The 17,724-nt window shown below is 49.2% G+C and overlaps 1 protein-coding gene across 5 annotated transcripts in view; it reads left to right on the forward strand.

Annotated features, from left to right (window-relative positions):
* The first annotated feature begins 478 nt into the window (after positions 1 to 478).
* LOC141974098 (transcription elongation factor SPT5-like) overlaps positions 479 to 17,724 on the forward strand; it is a 30,560-nt gene continuing 13,314 nt past the window's right edge. For 2 of the 5 annotated variants that reach the window (XM_074933382.1, XM_074933376.1), the window contains exons 1-4: positions 479 to 607; positions 2,403 to 2,532; positions 12,972 to 13,015; positions 13,148 to 13,857. The gene's annotated coding sequence lies outside the window, so the exon portion shown is untranslated. Of the gene's footprint in view, positions 608 to 2,402; positions 2,533 to 9,637; positions 9,707 to 10,547; positions 12,882 to 12,971; positions 13,016 to 13,147; positions 13,858 to 17,724 lie in introns of those variants that run through there. The other 3 variants (XM_074933377.1, XM_074933378.1, XM_074933381.1) reach the window with 3 other exon arrangements.

The raw sequence follows: 17,724 nt of genomic DNA on the forward strand, positions 1-17,724 counted from the left end.
CGCCGGCAGCTCCTCCCGCCCCGCGGCTGGAAAACGGCGGCGCGGCGGCGGGGCTCTCGCCCCCCCGCCCGGCCCGGCCGCCTCCCCCTTCCCCAGCGCCGTGACCCGCCGGGTTCCCGCCGGAAGGGAGGAGAAACGCGGCGGAGGTGAGGACCCTCCCGGCCCCGCTCCCGCCTGTGGCGCTGCCGCGGGCCTCCCCCGTTCCCCCGGGGGCCGGTGTCCCCGGGCTCGCCCCGCCGGCTGCAGCCCCCGCCCGGCGGGGCTTTGCCGAGGGCGAGGTGACAAGTCGTCTGGAGACGCCGGGCAGCCCGCGCTCGAGTCAGCCTCGCTCCAGAAGCTGCCTCTCCTCTTCCTCCTGCTTCTGGTTGTCTTCCCGACGGCCGCTCTGCCCGAAGAGAAGAGGCCTCGCAGTTATTTTGCCGGCGGTCTCTGCTCCCCCCCGGCGGCAGCTGAACAGGATCCGCTTCCAGCGCCGGATCCGCGGCGGGAGCTGCGCAGGGGCGGAGGGAGGCGATGCCCGCGGCTCCCTCGTCCTCGGCAGAGGAAGGCTGTGAGGCTGCCGAGGGAAGAGGCTCTTCCTGTTGCAGGGAGTGCGATTTTCGGGCAGGTGAGGGCTTTCCCCCGCGCGCTGCTGTCCGCGGAGCCGTTTCGCGCTCTGCTTCTTCCGTCCCTCGCAGACAGGGGGGGTTGTTCCGCGGCGGCGGTGAGAACATCCCCGCGGGAGTGAAACGGCCCCGGCCTCGGGTGGCTGCGGGCGGGGCTGTGCCGAGGGGCCCGTCTGGCCTTGGAAGGGTTTCATCTTGATCGGAAGCTTTGTTTAGGGGGTACGGAGAAGAACACTCTGTTATTACTGATTTGTGTCCGCCGCGGTTCTTGGGCTCTGCTGGCTGTGAGGAGCAGCTTGCTTTTCCTATTGACCCCCAGCTAAGCCTTGTGGAAGCAGCGTGAGCAGGAAGCAGGGCGTCTCTGGGTGTGAGTAGAGCCCAGGTGGCTTTTAGGAAGGAACTGTAAATCCTGGGCGCGCATCCCTAGAACGTGAGAGCATGGCTTGTCAGTGACAGGCGGCTGGGTCCGGTGCGTGAGACCTGCGAGCAGTGTCAGCGCTGAGGATGCAGGATACACGACCGGCAAGCAGAAGCGCTACAGCTGGCAGTCGCTCCTTCGGTCTTCCCAACAGCCTGCTTGGTGGTGTGGGCTGGGAAGGGTATTTCTGAAGGACTGGGGTGACCCAGTTGCCACCTAGGATGTGCTGGCGTTACGGAGCAGTGGCACTCAAAAGCTAGTTCCTCTTTTGCAGGAACTCGTTTGTGCCGCTGTAGTGGGGGCGATTGCCTGGCCCCGGCTTTCCAGGAATCGATGTCTTGGGAGTGATTTTGGGAGGGTGAACGCGTAAGAAGTGTGCGGTAAGCTGAGGGTTTTAAGATCCACTTTTATTGGTATACCTGGTGCGGGGAACTGTCTGTGCAGTAAGAGAACTGGACTGAAATGTAATTTAAGGAAAGAAAGGGTTTCCCGGTTTCAGAAAGTTCAGGACTAGGTGCTCAACTGGTATTTTTTGTTTGTGTCCACTGCTCTGGAGAGAAGTTTGTCCTGCTTTATTAATAGCTTTGTTTTTCTATGGTGGTTTGTCTTTTTCCCAAAAGTTGGGCGAGAGGGATGCTCCTCAGCCAACTCAGGGTATTTCTCTGCTGAGCTGCAGGAGTGAGAGGAGAAAGTAGTTGTAGTGCTGCAAGGGGATAAAATCTGGTTTCGAGCTAGTTGAGCGTTGGGATTCACGGGCGGTGCTGTGCTGTTAGAGGCTGTTTTGGGAGGGATAGCTTCTTTTCGGTGTTGCTGGTTTCCTCCCGAGGAAGATGAATATTCAGCTTGGTTACACGTGTTTTACATGTCTTTGTATTGTTGAAAACGGGCGCTTCTGTGCACTGCGAGGCTTGTGCTGTTTTAGTTTTGGCTGCTTATGAAACTTTGAGGTTGTGGAGAATTGATGCAGCAGTTACACAGTCCCAAACAGAGATGGAGGAGGCACTGTTAAATTAAGCTGAACATCCTAACGTATGAATGTTTTCCCTTCCTGAGTATTTGCCAGGACCAGTCCTGGAGTCTGGTGTTGGGTCAGTATTGTCTGACAGTGAACAGGAACATGTGCCTGTTCCCAAAGAGGATCATGGCTTGAACTGCCGTCTCAGTGATACATAGATGGAGTATACTTGGTGTGTGTGCTTCACGGGAGCAGAAATAACAGGGAAGTACCTACTGTCGCTTCTGTTACTTGTGTCGCAGTGGCGGGAGCTCAGAACTGTGTGCATGTAGAGGTACTTGTGTGTGTATGTGTACAAAATGTGTGTATATAAAATATGCACAGGTGTATATGTAATATGTAAATAGACCCTTTTTTTCCCCAGCTCCTGACTAGTGTGTGCCTGTGCACAGCTCGACTTGCTTCACATCTCCAGTCCCAAGGATTTGCTGGCTGTGATGCAGCGGGACGAAATTACTGTGACGCAGCTCTACCGAAACTGTGGTAGGATGCAGGTGTGTTAAGAATCTCTCCTCCTGCTCGACCCGTTCCGCCCTGCACGGTGGGGTTTGTCGATGGTGGTGGGTGTCCAGCATGTGGGTAAACTGAACTTACTGCCTTAAAGCGAGGAGCGCTGCTGCGTAGTGCAGGGGCACTGTCTGAGCAAGCAGTGGTGAGCGTGACTCAGCTCCGCTTCCTGAGAGAATTGAGGCCTCGGCGCGCGGGGAGGTTGGATGAGGAACGGGGGTGGAGGTACTGGGATGCTGCCGTTACTGGAGTAACATCTGGGGAACCGTCCGCAACAGGAACCCCTCAGCTGAGCTGAAGTAGCCTTTTGCCGCTCCTGGTGCCGCGTATCCTTCTCCTTCGTCTCAGCGCCTGGCGCTCTATTCCGTCTCTCGCCCTGAGCCGGTGGGGAGGGCTGTGGTGGGGGGAGATGGCCACGTGGGTGTATGGCTTCCTCAGCAGGGACCTCGGGGGCTTTCGGAGAGCCCCAGGAGCTGCTTCTGTCCGCTCTGTACCCGCGGTGTCCCAAGCGGCTGCGGAGTGTGGCTGCTCAGCCTCCCATTTCCTGCTTTCTGCGTGACACGAAACTCGTAGTATTGGTGTTCTTCCTTGTGCCAGTGGAGAGGAGACGTAGTGAGTTGCTTTAGGAGGCCTGTGAGCCTGAGTAGCGCTTCGGGGACAGCTGAAGTTGCTCTAGTAACTTCTGATCCTCTTGGCTTTTGCTGTGGTTTGGCCCTTCTCCTTTGCACTTGAACCTCCAGTGAGAGGTGGGAGCGGTGCTACTGCAGTTACTGCAAATGCCATATTTAAAATGCCTTTGTGTTCAACGGTGTATGCAGACATGGAGTCATTAGACCACTAGTGTGATGGTTTAATCCGTTTTTTTTGGTAAATGGTGAAATAGAAAACTAGTGCCATCTGTGTCTGTGCATGGTGAGCTGCAGGAGAACTTCCCTGCCACGGGGCTCGTGCTCTGTGTGAGATCCTGTTAATTTTCAGGCTGCTGACTCGACTTTGCTCTGCTGCTCTTAATGAGTCACTGCAGAACGTGGATGGTCGTGCCCGTGCGTGATCAGTAAGCCCGTGCGGGCTCTGCCTGGCAGGCAGAGTGCTCCTGCCTTTGGACAGCTTCTAAATTCAAAGCCTTGATGGAGAAAGGGCTGGACATCTGTTGGTTGAGTGTTGCTGCTTCAGGACAGCATGGGATGCCTGGGCAGGTGCTTCCTAATGCCCTGTGTGGGGTCAGGGATAACGTGTATGTCCAGGCCACTAGCACTGTGAAACTAGTCGCTGCTTCTCCGACTGTATACGTACAGTTTCTGCACTTCGGTGGCGTATCAGGGTGCGCTCACGCTGCCCCCGAGTGGGCACGGTGCTGCAAAGTACTTGAGACGGTACCTGTGGGTCTCGGTGCTTAGCCAGTGTCCTGACAGCCGCTCAGATGCGCTCTGTGCTGTGTAGGGTGTGTGGCTGCACCTGCATTCATGAAAAAGACAAAAAGCAGTAAGAAGCCAAGCAAAAACCCCCGCCTACAAACTAAACCAGTTCTACTGTGAGCCACAGCAGTTGGGAGTTGCTGTGTTTTTGCTTGTTCCCGGTGCGTTTTTGTTGCGTGTTGAGACAGGGCAGATGATAACCAGCCCGATTTTCGGTGCTTTGGCCAAAGTCCATCCTGTTTCACATTTCGAGGTTTGGGTGTTTTAGTGCCTCTCTAAGACTGATCCCAGCCATCCGGCTTTTCAAAAGGCGTGTACAGAGGTGTCTTCAAACCGGGTACGCAGAGATATATGTATTTTTTTTATTACTAGGGAGGGGCTCTAACGGGTTGGTGGACCAAGCGGTGATACTTAGGTCATGATACATAAGTTTGGAGACTGAGTTCTGCCCTTGTAATGGCTCTTTGGGGACAGGAATTTGGGAGGAGCGGTGCTGTTGAAAGCACAGGAACTCCGACAGCCAAGCGGTGCTGCTTCGCTTCTGCTGCTCGAGGCAGGACCACGGTGGTTCAGGACAGATTTGAGGCTTTTGTGGAATGCCAGATTTATACTCCACAGCTGCGGGGGGTGGTGTGGCATGTGGAGACTCTTGTTTGCTAAGAGAGTTGGTGATCCTGTGCCTGCATGTTTGTGCCTTAAAGCAGGGAAGAAAATGTCTTGGGGAAAAAGGAATTTTTGAGGCATTTTAGTGATGCTGTCTTGTGAGAGAGGTTTTGGGCTGTCTGGCAGGGCAGGATGGCTACTGACAGCAGGACCGTGCGCTGACACATCCCTGACTGATGGAGTAAAAATGCCCATGCAATATTTGCCGATGCAGTTATCGGTGTGTTACCGTTTTGAGAAAGCACGAGCAGATTCAGTCTCCTAGAGACGACATACCCTACTGTATGCCCAGATTAGAGTTTTATTTTTATATGCATTTATTTATAAAAAGTATATATTAATGTATTTTATATACTTTTTAACATACTTTAAAGATTATATTTATATACTTTTGTTGGTATACTTTTCATTCCCTGCTTGGTGAGGGGATGCTTCCCCGTTCCTGGCATCCCCTGAAGCAGGGCTAAGGGACGGGTAGATGAAGCACACTTCTTCCTGAATGGACGACCTGAATTTGACTGCAGGCATGTGCTTGATTTCGCTCAGTTTACTCAGCAGCCGCTATTGCTCTCTGCCAATAAACGGTTGTGACAAGCAGCAGATTGGAGAGGGGTAAAGATACCGGATAAGCAGAAGCAAGCATGTACTCCTGTTTGCTTTTTTTGTCCAGGTCAGTGACAACATTACAAACCAGGATTGTTCTGAGAAATTATTTCTGTAGGGATTTACCAGAAATCCTTTTTTTTTCCCCTTCCTCCCAGAGCACACGCTTCCTGTAGGCAGGTGATTGCCTATGGTGTAATACAGAGTATTTCTTTATCTCTGCAGATAGTTTTCTCTGCAGATATTTACCTCTGCAGATAAGTTTTCAGTCAGTTTAGGGATTTTTCAGCTGTTAATTAACACTCTTGTTCCTAGAAAATAAAGGGGGAGGGGAAATTTTCACAAGACAAGGATTTACACTCTATCGTGCACACGTATGGTAGTGACAGTAGGCCAAGGTCCTGATGTAATGGTTTTAGTTTAGTCTTAGTTCCAGGGGAAAAACACTTCTGAATTTCCGCCTGAATTTCTAGTAGTACCTTAGTGGGTTTTGTAGTTTTCCTCTTTGTCTCTTATTGCCACAAAGGCTCGATTTAGGTGCGCTGATGCGTTGTTAAATTTAGACTTTGTATTAGAACTGCATTTTCCTTTCTACGTAGGCAGAGCTTTCAGGAAAGGGGAAAGTAAACTGGCTGCACCTTAGACTGGTGCTTCTCCAGGAAGCCTTTCTGTCAGCTTTCAACTACAGGCGTAAGCATTGCAACAATTTTTTCTTTGGAATATCTGCGTTCTGGAGTTTGTCCAGTATTGGCTGTGGAGAACACGCAGGGTACGCTTTGTCTGATCCTTTGGTGGTCCTTCAGGACTGAAGTCCAATGCATCTTGTTAAATAGGTGTAGATGTGTCCAACTTCAGATAAATAGCTGAAAGCTGACTTACATTAATGAGTTGAAGCTCAACTGAGGAACGAGTGCTCACCCAGTTTTAAAGTATTTGCTCTATGAAAGCTGTCAGTCTTAGCTCTGCTCTTCTTGCTTCAGGTGTGAAACTGTCACGCAAAACTCCATGGCAGCTACTCACCATCTGTGTGAAAAACATGGGCTGCTCTGTATGGGCCTTCTTTGTCAGGGAGTTGGACCCCTGAGAAGTTAGCGTGTCTTTTTTGTAAACTTAAAAACATTTTAAATTCCATTTTCTGGCCTGTGGAAGATCCCAGGGCTCTTCTGACAATCGTCATTTTCTGAATAATGCTTTAATGAACTCCTTAATGACTTCCTGGAATGTTTCCCCCCTTTAGCTTGGGGTGGTGGTGGAGTTGAGATCATGCCCTATGTAAACCAAAAGAATGTTCAAAACCAGATAATTTTTGTAATTATGAACCTTTATCTATGTTTTCGGGCTGTAGTTGTGAAAGCATTTTTATATTTATAGCATATTTATCTTCCCGTGTTTATGTAATTTGTGCATTAAATCTGATTTCTGATGTAAGGAATTGTAACACAAGAAGCAGCAGTTGCTGAATTTCAGTTTCACCAGCAAAATATGAAATCTCTCTGGAAATACTTTTGTGCTCCATAGAGCTTTGCAACTAACCTGAAATAATTACATGGAGAACTGTTATGTGTAATCGTGTAACCATCTAAATAACAAAACCGAGGGATGAATAACTGAAGTAACTGTTGGCCATAGTTGATACTTGAATTTTGTGTTTTTTAAGTGATACTTCTTAGCCCTGCTGCTTTATTTAAGTGCTGTTTGTATTATTTTAGCACAGACCTTTCTATAAGATGTGTTTGGAGGTTTGTGGTGGCTGATTTTAGCGAAGGGTGTTGGAGTACCAAAATGCCTTTCTGTTACCCAGTCGAAAACCCCAGCAAGTGATCCAGGATTTGCTGTGTAATTTATGAAGGCGATTGGAAGGAAAAGTGTCCGTAATGGGTGTGTCTGTTTGTAGGCACTTGGTTTCTTAAGGCATTTTGTTCTGTACCTCTCTCCTGTTGCAGTAGCTGTGTCAGTTCCGTGTTTCTACTCCAGGAGTTAATCAATATTGAGGTTAAAAACCTGTGTGAGCAGCTCCCAAGCTGAGCTAGGTGCAGGGCTTTGGGAGCGTACTGTAGTAAAGCAGGAGTGCCTGAGGAGCCCCGTGTGTGGAGGGCATCGTTGGTGGCATCGTGGAGAGTTGTCTTCCTCGTGGAGGAACCTCGTGGCTGGACGTGGAGATTTCCTCACTGTTGTTGGCAGAGCTTGCTGGGGGCGCAGCTCCCGAGCAGCCCTGAAAATGCACGTCTGCCAGTGCCGGTGGGCGCTGGGATTGGTGCGAGCGTGTGGAGCGCGAAGTGCCCAAGAGCCTCTTCGAGCACCCACGTACCTTTTGGAAGTCCGGCCCTTGGTGTTTGTGTTTGCTCTGCCTTCTCCTTCTGCTCTGAACAAGGCAGGGAAGTACTGACATCACTCAATTTGGGGTGGAATGCAATAAAATCACATCAGTTTAGGGAACGTAGCTGAGTAGCCCGTGGGTCCCAGGAGGAGGTAACCGATCCCAGGCAAGGAGCTGATGATGCCGGGCCGTACCGAAACCTCACTCGAGGACTTTAAACTGTGCTGTGTTAATAGAGGAGGGCTCTCCTGGTTTCCATAGGTGGAATGAAAAAAAATAAAAGATTTCAGAAGACGTAAGATGGCAAACCCTGGCACTGGTGGTACCTGCGTAAGGCTGACGGGAGTTGTTGGGAGGGGACGGGATCCAGGATCATGGAAAGCTCTGCTGTTACCTGTGTCTCCAGTGGCATGCCTGCCTGCCTCCAGCTGATGCTTTAGCCTTTAGCATCCTCTTAACAGTGCCAGCTGGTGTGCAGGAAAAAATGTTGGCCATAGGGAATGGTTCAGTGAAAGTAGTTGGGTGCTTTTATTGAGGAGGGGCTTCTGCTTCCGCCTAGCGTGTGTTTGGTATTGTCTGTAGCGAAGGCTGCGATGAAGTGAAGTGAAAGCAACTGGTAATGTAAAAGGTGTTCCTGTAGTGGGCCCCGGAACGGGAAACATCTCAGTGCTGAGCCAGAGGGAAGTAGAGCTGATGATAATTTGAGTTTCCAGGCCTTGGCGCAGATGGTGAACAATTAAAAAGGATGCTTGCTTTCAAACAAATCTGCTGTGCATATGGCTTCAGTGAACAAATCATGACCCCGAAACGGCCGTGGCTTACTGAGGCGGTGACTTGGAATTGCCTGTAAATACTGTCCTCTAAAGGAGGGGATGCACTGCAGCTGTAATGGCTGAGTAGAGATGCGGTTAAGCGTGGCACTTGGGTCGGGAAAGTTATAGCTAAGGGTCTGGGGGAACCTTTACAGTTCCTGTTGACTGTATGTCATGTTATTCTCCAAAAATAGGAGCATGTGACTAAAAAGTAGCATCCAGGTGGCAGGGGGTGGAGTTTTCCTTTTAATTATTATTGTTTATTAGGCAAGGGAAAGAACTAAAAGAGGGTTTGTTCGCCAGCTCGGTTGCCTTGCCTGGGCCTCCTGTTGGTCCGTGACTCTGAAGGAGGGACCAGCTGCAGGCACGACTAAGCCCATGCTTCCTCCCCCCTGAAGTGCTGTGGAGACTGCCGTCGTACGGCGAGCTGGGAGTCGCTCCGTCCTTGCCTCTGCCTTGCAGTGCAGCCTGGCTTGGAAAAGATTGCCCTCTTGGTTTCTTTGTTGTTTTCCTGCTGCTTTGGGGCTGCGTGGGAGCACGTTAACACCTTTGCTGTTTTGTGTCGGCCAACCTATGGCTCGCTTGGAGCTTGAATATATAGAACATAATGCTTGTAGTGAGCCTGTGGTGTGCTCTGTCTAACGCGAGGCGATGGCGATGTTGCCTGGTGAACTTGGCTGCTGGATGGCCTGGTGGCTGCGGGCTCTGCCTGTAGCAACATCTGTTGCTCTGTATCTTTTTCAGCAAAACCTGGTTATGATCCAAAAGTGTCTGCGGTTGTACATGAAAGCTTTCTTGCTACCTGTTTATTTTTCTTTGCATGTTTTGTAATCTGTCATATGCTTCTTAATTTTTAATGTTTTCCAAGCTGTTTCCTTTATTTCTCCTATTTTGTCCTTAGACACAAATGCCCACCAGTTTTTTGCAGGCATCACCTTGTCTTGTTGTCCCTGCTGGAATTCCTTCTTGCCTACTCACCTGGCCACCCCTGTTTCACCCTTCACATTGATGGGAAATCGTGTTTATCTTTGGAGACTTACAGCTGGGGCAAATGGCAAATATACGAGCTCTGTTGTCCTCTCTTCCTCCAGTAAGGAACCGTAAACTCTCTTTGCTCATTTGCGGTATGTGGAGGCTGAATCCTTTCACTAAGAGAGGACACGTGCGGTAGATACGGACCCTCATCCACCTCGTGCTGTTGGACTGTCTGACTGTTGCCTGTTATTCTTTTTCTTACCGTGACTAGTAGGTGTGAAGTTGTGTCTCCATCAATCTGCAGCCTTGCTGATGCCTCTTTGACCAAGACTCTTAGGGGAAGCAGACTTGAGAGACTTCTTTTCTTCCATCTGAGGTTGGTATGTCTTGTGTTGTGGTTTGTGTTTGGTTTTGGTGGATTTTTTGGTTTTGGTTTTGTTTTGTTTTTTTTTTTTTCCTGTGGGTTGATCTCTGAAGTTTCCTGTGTAAAGGGAAGTGGTATAACAGTGGTTTTACTGACAGTTTTTTTAGTAAGTTGGTTTGAAAAAGAAGTGGTTTGTGGCTTTTCCAGTTTAATGTTGGAGGTATTTGGGCTTCCATTTCCAATCAGAGTTACTCGGTAGAAGGTATGTCTTTGGTATGGCAGTATCTAACAGGTTCCTTCCTCGGCAGCCTGTCGGAGCAGTTGTTGCCAATCTGTCTTCTGACCCCTCTGTCAGCTTGGTCAGTTCTGTTCTGCACATTTGTTGGTGTCTCTTCTGATGCTGCTCACTAACGGCTGGGTGTGAAGACAACCACTTCCCCGGCGCTCGGCAGCAGTGTGCAGAAGAGCAACTGGGAACTCCTGTGAGACTGGGACTTGCTCACGAACGCAGCAGCTGGCATCGTCTCCTTTTTAAAATGAATTTAGTGACCTGTGACACAGCACTGGAAGGGATTGAAGCAGTGGATACAGATCCCTTTCCCAGAGTTTTCAGTTCTTGAGCTCTTCTGATGAGAAAGCAGTTGTTGTTGCTCACAAGTGGAGCGGCTGGAGATGAGAACAGGTGTTTTTGTGGTGCAGAAGTATTTCTTGGGGAGTAGTTTCGGTAGTGTGTGAGTCAAACGGGACGCAACAGCAACCCCAAACTTGTGATGGAGAGCCAAATACTGTTTTGGTATTGATTATATTCTGCTTTGGTTTTTTGTTCGTGTTGTTCTTGAGTGTTTCACTGTAACTAAGAGTCTAAAAGGATTGAAGAAAGCATTAGACCTTGACCTGGGTAATGGGGACATCTGCGTTGGCTTTAAGGCTAAGCGTTACTGCCCTAAAGAGTCCCAGGACTGGTAAGGTGCTGACAGAGGAGGGAATTTCCTTAGTGCTGGCTCATAGAGAAGGTCTGGGCGTGTCTCTAAAAGGCTGACTATGGGAACTGGACTCTGGACTCGGTTTAGTCCGATCTGCTCTCTCCCGCTGAGTCACGCTGCTGGGATGCTGATGCAGGTAGCACAGTGCAGGGCTTCACGGGACTGGAACAAAGCCTTCCTTAAACCAGTGCTGCCTTGTAATCTTGCCTGCAGCGTCCATGGGGCGTCACTCATTTAGTCAGCGTGTGCTGCCCGCATAATGGGAAGAGTGTTCCGTTAGCAGGGTTTTATTTGGGGGAAAAAACCTTCTTTGAGAAGCAAGTGAGTCTTCAAGGAGTGCTGGAATGGCTCGCTTCAGGCTCTGTGGGGTGGGAATTCTTATTCCTAAAAAAGAAAGCATGGACTAGGTACAGCTGGATAAGCCCGTTTTCATGAGGAGAGAATTACTCAGTGATGGTCCTTTTTGCATTTTTAGAAGTTTTGTGTGGGTTCAGCTTGCGTTTGATTTTCTAGTTGAATGTATTCTTGAAATGATTTATGAACAGATTTTTATCAGTCGCGTCTGCTGCAGAAGAGGCCTCTGTTTATTTACTGAACTGTGATAACCGAGGGATTGAAGTTGTTCAGGTTTGTGCTGTAAATAGAGAAAGTACAGTTTGGGCTGAATGAAACAGTTGCGGGTTTCCGCGGCTGCAGCACGCGAAGGTGACCTGTTCTTGGCTGAACACTGGGAGAAGTTTTAACAGGATTAGGTCTTGAATATCTCAGATACTGGGGTAACTGTGTATGCTTGTACAGTCCGGGCGTGATACCATCTTTTAACGCAGCGTGCTGATCTGGGAGCTGTTCTTGCATTGAGGTATAAACTCTAAGGTGAGGAGTTCATGTGTTGTTTGTATAATGGTGTTGTGGTGCTTCCGTAACATTTGCATAAGGAGTATAGAAAATACAGAATCGTTTTGCGGAGGGGCAATAGGATAATTGAATACCAGCTCCAGTGTTGCTAAGATGGGTAGGGTGGTGATGGCCTTGAGAAATGGCTGAGTAAACTTAATAGAAAGTAAAATATTGGTGAACATTAGTGAAGCCTTGGGCTCTACCACTGTGTTTCCCTCCTTACTGCGTCTGCACACGGCAGGCATTTTTGTTGTTACTTTTCCATGCAGCAACGTGGTTTTGCTCTTGGGACACTAATGAAAGATTTTTAAAGATTAAGTTGTTTTTTCTTCAGAAGACCAAAGGCTCCTCATCGAGAGGAGTAAGTTGGGTGCCTACAGGAAAATGGCACAAATACTTGCCCCCTCCCCACGCTCTGTCCTCAGCTGGCAGGTTTTGGAATGGGATGAGCATGTATTAAAAACAAGCTGTTTCGTGGACATGGGGACTGGAAATGAGCGTACAATGCGCTAACTATCAGTTTGGGGTTTTATAGTAGTTTTGTTTGGAGGTGGAGGTCTTGAAAGCATTGAATGAGTTGAGTACTCCATTACTGTGGGAAAACAAATGTTTTAAGGTAAAAGTGCTTGTGGAGGACAGATACTCTGCCCAGTTTAGCAGAAACTTGTGGTAGCAGCTGGAACTTGCCAAGTACAAACATTTGAGAAATCATTAGAGGGACGTGGTGGTTCTTAAGGTGTTGCTTCCAGTGGGGCAGTGCAGAGGGAGCACTGACCTGCTGGCTCTTGCCTCCTCCCTTGGCTCGGGCTATCCTGGGCTACCAGCACCACGTGCTTCACCTCTTCTCCGGCAATAGTTGGAATGATGCTGGGCAGATAACAGGCAAAAAAGAGAGTTCAAATACTTTTTTCTTGTAGCACCAGGTTAGCAGTAACTGGCTGACAGGGAACCCCCTTGGTTGGGGAAGGGGCCGATGGCGAGAGACGGGCTCTCGGCACCCGGAGCGAGCCGGGCAGTGACTCTTTGTTAAGGCTCGCTGCCGAGCCAGCTCTGTCACTCCTCTGAAAGCGGCACGACGCGTGTGATTTCTCGCTACTTTGGGTAAACAGTTTTCCCCCTGGTTTTGCAAAATGCCGCTCTTCTAATGCATTCAGTGCTGCTTGACCCGCTTCCATGGTTAGGTTTTTCCATTCATTCTGGAATACGATACAGCTTGAGGAAAGATGTCACGTATTTCCAATTTCTGCAATCGCCTGGCTGTTGTGAAGCAGAGAAAGTGTTGGTGGATCAAACGTGGCTCTTAGCAGGTGATTCTTCTCTCTGGCTATTATTTGTCAGAAAGCAGAACAAGTTCCTTGGGGATTATTTGACTCTGGATCTGTGCTCTTTCTCTGCAGTTCTTGCCGTTGGAGACAGCTTGAAGGACTGAAAGACAAATAAGGTGATGGCAAGTAAAAATAAATTGAGCAAGGTTTGATGTGTAAAAAGCCTAAAACTCCTTCTTCTCTCTTCCCCACCCCATAAGCTTTCCTGAGAAGGCAATGGAGGATTTTGATTTTGTTTTCTCTTGTAGAAATGCTGAGGAGAAGAACCGTAGGAGATGAAAACTTCTTCCCCTCACCCCATTTTCCCCTCGCTTTAGGCTTTTTGCTCTGCAGCATCAGTTCTCGATTGCCATGAATAGTGTCTTTCAGGGGCTGGTTTTTTACAGTTTCCACAGTAGTGTGATAGCCGTTTTATTGTGTTGAACTTGGTTTTTATAGCCATAGAAACGGCTATTAAAATGTAGCTGTGAGATTAAGCTCACTGCTGTCCAAGTGCCTAGTAGAAGACACCTTTACAAACTTAGGCTCGGTGCAACAGAGACCTGCTGCAGTGGCAGGGGAAAAGCCTGAAGCAGCAGGGGACTGATGCGTCAGGACTCTTCAGATGGAGCCGAGCGCAGTGTGGATTGTTTTTGTTAAAATCCCGATGCGGATATAACTGGGCTACGTTCTTGCTGGCTTTTGCGTAGCAGCAGCCGAAAGCTGAAAAAGGTGTTTTCATCAAGATTCTCCTGTGCAGGACGAAGGAACTGGCTGTGTCCATCATCCTTTTAAAAGGGGGGAGGAAGAAAAGCAAGAACCTGAACCTGGTTCCTGGAAATTTTGGATAAGTCCAGAACTTTTATTTTCAATGAGTGCAGAAAGGACAAGTGTGCATCTTGTAGTGTCCTACTGGAGCTCTGCCTACAGGATTCAGCAACAGGGTGGTTACACTTCTGGAAGGCAACATGACTTAAGTGTAAGGATTGCTCTGGGCTTGTAGAGTTTCCTCAGCTTACTCATTCATGTTGGGTAGCGGTAAGACACCAGCTGTGTTGCGGAGCATACTGCTCCCCTGTGTTGCTGTCTGTTACAAAACCGGAGATGTCTAGTTATGTTTATAGAGGCTTGGGTGGCCCTTGGCTCCTTCTGAGCTGTTGTACTGGCTCTGGCTGAGCTGGAATTGTTTTCCCCTACAGCAGCCCCACGGTGCTGTGGTTTGTGCTGGGAGCTGCAGGGTGTTGGCAGCACCCTGGTGTGGTGGCTGCTGCTGAGCAGTGCTCACACAGCACCAAGGCTCTTTCGGACATTTCCCCAGTGGGACGGGGTGGGCGAGATCTCAGGAGGGGACACAGCCAGGACAGCTGACCCCGACTGACCCAAGGGATATTCCAGACCCTGTGACGTCTGCTCAGCATAAAGCTGGGAGAAAGGAGGAAGGGGGGGTCACCCTTGTTCCTCCGAGGCACCCACTCCGCGTATGGGAGCCCCGCTTCCTGAGAAGGCCCCACAGCGCCTCTCCGTGGCAAGGAGAGAATAAATCTGTTTGGGTTTTTTGCTTCCGCATGCGGACCTTTGCTTCGCTGTGCTTCTATTAAAAATGCTTTTGTTTTACCCGCAAGGGTTGGTCTCTCTTATTTTCTTTGCCCTCGTTGCCCTGTTGAGAAAAACAGGGGGAAAGGGGGGGAAGTGACAGAGGGGCTTGGTGGGTACCTGGCGTTTAGCCAAGGTCAAACCGCCACAGCTGTGCTCAGGCAATAGTCGGTGCTGCACTGGTGCTTCGGTTCTCCTCGAAATGCAGAATTCATTCCTGTGGGCCTTTACTGGTTTCCCCTTGAGCGTTTTGTGTCCTCCCTGTGGGAGAGGGGAGGCAGGCTGTCACTGCAGCAGTTTCAGTTTGAGGGGTGCCAGAGCCCAGGTTCAGGACTCTGACCCTGGAGAGATGGCCTGTGTAGCTCATGGAGGAGAGGCAGTGCTCCCGGGCTCGGGTGGGAATAGAGTTTCCAGATGAGCCAGGGAGGGTTTCAGGTATTTGCTGCTCAGGTGGAGGAAGGGGGAAAGGAATGGTCTCCCCTCTGCAAGGGAAGGTGAGAAATCTCCTTAAACTTGCTGGACTTGGTGTAGTCCTGCTGGAGAGACACCTGCGATAAAAGTCACGCTGATGGATTGAATCAGTAAGATGTCATGTGTTGGTGAGGAGGGGGAGCCACCAGCTGTATCTGCATCGGTAGCTTGGTGGTAACTCCTGAAGTCTAAGAGTTTCTTCAGGCTTCTCCTCTCTTCAGGAAATCCATTTTTTGTGAATGCTTGGGTGTATGTTTGGAATATTTTGAATGGGTAACTCACCAAGTTCAGAGGTGCTGTCATCAGCAGTGCTGCTGGCTAGTACTGTCCTTAGCTGCATCATCATCTAGTTGAGCTAAAGCACAACTTTCTCTGTATTAATGCAAATGGGTCAGAAGAGTTAGTAACTTAACATTTTTCTCTATAACTTTTCTTACTCTCTCGACTGATAATTCCCTAGATGAACTTCCTCCACTCCCTGCCCCCTGCTTTAGTTCTAATTTGAGTTCTCCCAACTTTTATCTTCCAGCCCTTGAGTCTCTTACGACTTCTGCCTGGTATATTAAAAGCGGCCTTTGATATGGGATCCCTTTCTTTTATGCAGATGAAATTTCAGTAATTTCTCAATTCTGTCTTCAGTAAGTCTTGTGGACTGAACTCCTTTGTGAAAGCCATTATCCCGGCATTGTTTTCTGCCTTACGGAGTTCTGTCAGAATTGTCAAATGTAGCTTCCAGCCACATGTGCCTGTTGTGTCTTTCTCTGCCACATTGTCGAGCTTTGAATAATGGGTATTTTCTCTCTGTGAAGGTTCTCACACTAGAATCAAGTCAGCTTTTAGGCAATCTGCACAGACTGAAGTCTTTAAGTTTCAGTTAGATATTTTTTCCCTGACTCTTTTGAGTCACTATATTCTTTTCCTGCACCTTCTGCAGTTTTTTGCTGTCTTCTAGATAGAGTGGAGAATTTTATTTTCATTCTTTAATTAATCCAGTTGTTCTCAGTCAATCGAGGCCTAGGTACAGTCTGAATGAAAGACAGCTGCGTGTAGCCTGAATAATTCACTGATGTAGGGTGTTTAGGAAGATGCATTCTTTTTAAGAGGGTATTGAACTAACGGCTTGGATTTTGCAGGTTATGAAGACAGTAGGAGAGAGCACTTCTGGGTAAGATCAAAGCATCCAGGGCCTCTGCGTTGTCTTTGTCTCGACATTATCTTTCACCATAGAAATAGAAAGGCTGTTGTTGTGCGACTTCAGTTTGGCATCGTTTTGTTTGTGCTACAAGTGATGTGTATATGCACTGTCCACGGTTTAAACCAACGTGTCAAACTCTGTTTTGTGGTTAAAGCTTTGATCTTTTGTCTCAACGCATGTGTGTATGGGCACGCCTATAGAAAACCCTCTGGAAAAGAGGTTTCTTCCATTGTAAGTCTGGAACTTTATCTCCCCGTGTCCTAGTTTAGCTGAATGTTCCCAAGGAAAGCTTGCGTGTGCTGCTGGCACTATTTGATATGCACAGTCCCAGCCTTTGTAACCAGTTAAGGTGTTTAACTTCCCATATAAGCTTTGGTGCTTTCCTGGCTTTTCACTTCCTTCAGATGTTACCTGGGACTCCTAAGATAGTGATGCGCTCGGCTTTGCACGCTGAGGAATTTTAAAGTATTATGCTAGGCGGGGAGAGGAGGCTGTAATGTGTTACAGATGGAGTGTTGCAGAACTGGAGCCTGTGATGGTTTGACTCTGGCTAAACGCCAGGTATCCACCAAGTCGCTCTATCACTTCCCCCCCCCCCCCCCCCCCTTCTTCCCCTTGTTTTCTCAACAGGGCAAAGAGGGGAAAGAAGATAAACTAACCCTTGTGGGTGAAATAAAAGCAGTTTTAATAGAAGCAAAGTGAAGCAAAGGTCCGCGTGCGGAAGCAAAATCAAACAGATTTATTCTCTCCTTGCCACGGAGAGGCGCTGTGGGGCCTTCTCAGGAAGCGGGGCTCCCATACGCGCAGTGGGTGCCTCGGAGGAACAAGGGTGACCCCCCCTTCCTCCTTTCTCCCAGCTTTATGCTGAGCAGACGTCACAGGGTCAGGAATATCCCTTGGGTCAGTCGGGGTCAGCTGTCCTGGCTGTGTCCCCTCCCGAGATCTCGCCCACCCCGTCCCACTGGGGGGGAAATGTCCGAAAGAGCCTTGGTGCTGTGTAAGCACTGCTCAGCAGCAGCCACCACACCAGGGTGCTGCCAACTCCCTGCAGCTCCCAGCACAAACCACAGCACCGTGGGGCTGCTGTAGGGGAAAACAATTCCAGCTCGCCCAGACCCAATACAGTCTCCACCCCTTATTCCATACCATTTACGTTATGCCCAGGTCCCACATAATATTCATTTATCCGTTCCATAAGCTTTCTTCACTCCTTCAGATGTTCAGTGACTTGGCTTCCATCTGTCAAGATGGATGTTCAGGACAGAAATATGTTTGACTGTTGGACTCCAGCACCGGCTAGGTTTGGGTCGTCATTGCACGTATCTGGTTCACTCTTTGTCGTTCCTACTTCCTCCATCACTTCCTGCAACATACAACTCATCCCACAGATTACTTTCCCCCCAAGGTTAAATGTCCTTGAGGCACACACTGAGTAGTCCCATCCTCCCGCCTTACCCACCAAGTACATCCAGTTCCTGAGCAAAGACAATCCCGCGAGTGGGCTTGCCTTTTCCCAAGGGAGGAGCGATCCACACTGCCTTCCCCAGCCACCTCCCTGTGTGTACTACGGGGACCTTATCTCCTCCC

The sequence above is a fragment of the Athene noctua genome, unplaced genomic scaffold (assembly GCF_965140245.1).
Source record: "Athene noctua unplaced genomic scaffold, bAthNoc1.hap1.1 HAP1_HAP1_scaffold_31, whole genome shotgun sequence".
NCBI lineage: Eukaryota > Metazoa > Chordata > Aves > Strigiformes > Strigidae > Athene > Athene noctua.